At 43.9% G+C, this 1587-nt stretch overlaps 1 pseudogene across 1 annotated transcript; it reads right to left on the bottom strand.

The window, feature by feature from the left end:
- On the bottom strand, positions 1-858 carry LOC306649706 (annotated as a pseudogene). Its single transcript, XR_013766995.1, has 2 exons — positions 269-858; positions 1-176 (listed from the first exon to the last, which is right to left on the bottom strand). The product of XR_013766995.1 is annotated as an uncharacterized misc_RNA (transcript).
- Positions 859-1587: the final 729 nt, after the last annotated feature.

The following is a 1587-nucleotide window of genomic DNA, read 5'->3' as shown; positions in this document are numbered from 1 at the left end:
TGACAGTTATTTATTTATTTTTCTGGGGGTAGAAATATTGCTTTATTGGAGAAACATCCAAATAACTTTCATGTTTGTTATAAAGTCCTAACAAGCATCCAAGAAAAAAACATATACAGCTTCCATAGGAATAAGGACAAACAAAATGGGATGATGACTGCCCCAAATGATATTTCCTAAAAAAAAAAAAAAAAAATGTAATGTTTAACCTATCTTCTTTTGAGGAAAGGTAAATAAACTGCACACATCGTAAATAAGATTTTCTTACTTTACAAGAAAGAAGAACAGTGATCCTGGTTTTGCGGCATATTAAATACAAAATCCACTCTCTGACCAAGACGAGGGGGAAAAAACTCATTCTTCAAATTTCAGTTCTCATGCAATGAAATCCAAAGATCTGTTGAATCCACCTTTTCGATTCATGTACTGCCTGTACTTCCTCTTCTGAGACACATTTATGGCATAGGCATTGACAGAGCCGTGTACCTTCCGCCCTTTTGTAAAGTCAAAAGAGGCAAATCCCATTGGCTTCATCATTTCAATTTCTTCCTCTGTTTTGCTCTCCAAGTCTTGCTCAGTAATCTGACGTTCTTTGCTCTTTGTTTCTTTTGTTTCTTTCTTTTCCTCCTCTCTTCTTTCTTTCAGTCGAGAAGGGGAAAGAGATGTGGATCTATGTCGTCTTGGAAATCTGGAGCGCCTTCGGTGTGGGGATCTTGAACGGCTCTTTCTCCGATCTCTCTCCAGTGACCTGGACCTTTCTCGGCGCCTTCATTCTCTCTCCCGGGATGTGGACCCGAACCGCCTACCTTCCCTCCGCGGAGAGCGGCTTCGGCTGCGACCCATTCGGCGTCCAACTCCTCCTCACACCCTCTGTGACAGTTTTGACCAATGGAATGTGGTAGAAGTGGTTCTGTGCCATGTCTGGCTGTAAGAGATCAGAGGTTTCCCCTTCTGTCTCTTTGAGTGCTCATACAAGGGGAAATCAACTGTCATGTAAGAAGTTCAAGTACTCTGCAAGGAAGCCCATAATGGCTATGGGGAAAGGATGGGGGATCGGGGGGTGGGGACCAGCTTTAGCTTCTTGGGCTAGCCTAGTCTAGGTGGGCCATCCTAGACTAGGACAAGGCATGTGAGTAAAGGCATCCAATCCTCTCGCACCTTCTGACTATAACTCCACAAAGCCACTGACAATTGCCCAGATGACACCTTTAATACCCAGAACCAAAACAGATAATAGTGTTTTAAGTCCCTAAGTTATGGAGTAAATTGTTACACAGCAACAGGTACCCAGAACAGGTAGAGGCAGTTACTAGCATCATTTTAGAGAGGGGGAGATGGAGGTCTGGAGAGGTTCTCCACTAAGAACATCAGGACAGGACATGGTGAGCCTGGATCTGAGTCCTTTGTCTGACTCCAGTTGTCCTGATTTAGAAAGAGTTTTGAAAACGAAGACATAGCAAGGAAGTTGAGAGCAGAAAAGTATCTCCTGGCTGTGCAGATCCCAGAGACATTAGCCTGAACAGGTCTGGGGAAAGAATATGGGCAGATGCAAGACTGTAGTGGCTAGAGACATGAATGGAAGGTAGG

Source organism: Sciurus vulgaris, assembly GCF_902686455.1.
Source record: "Sciurus vulgaris genome assembly, chromosome: 2".
Lineage (NCBI taxonomy): Eukaryota > Metazoa > Chordata > Mammalia > Rodentia > Sciuridae > Sciurus > Sciurus vulgaris.
This window is presented reverse-complemented; position numbering and strand designations above follow the sequence as displayed.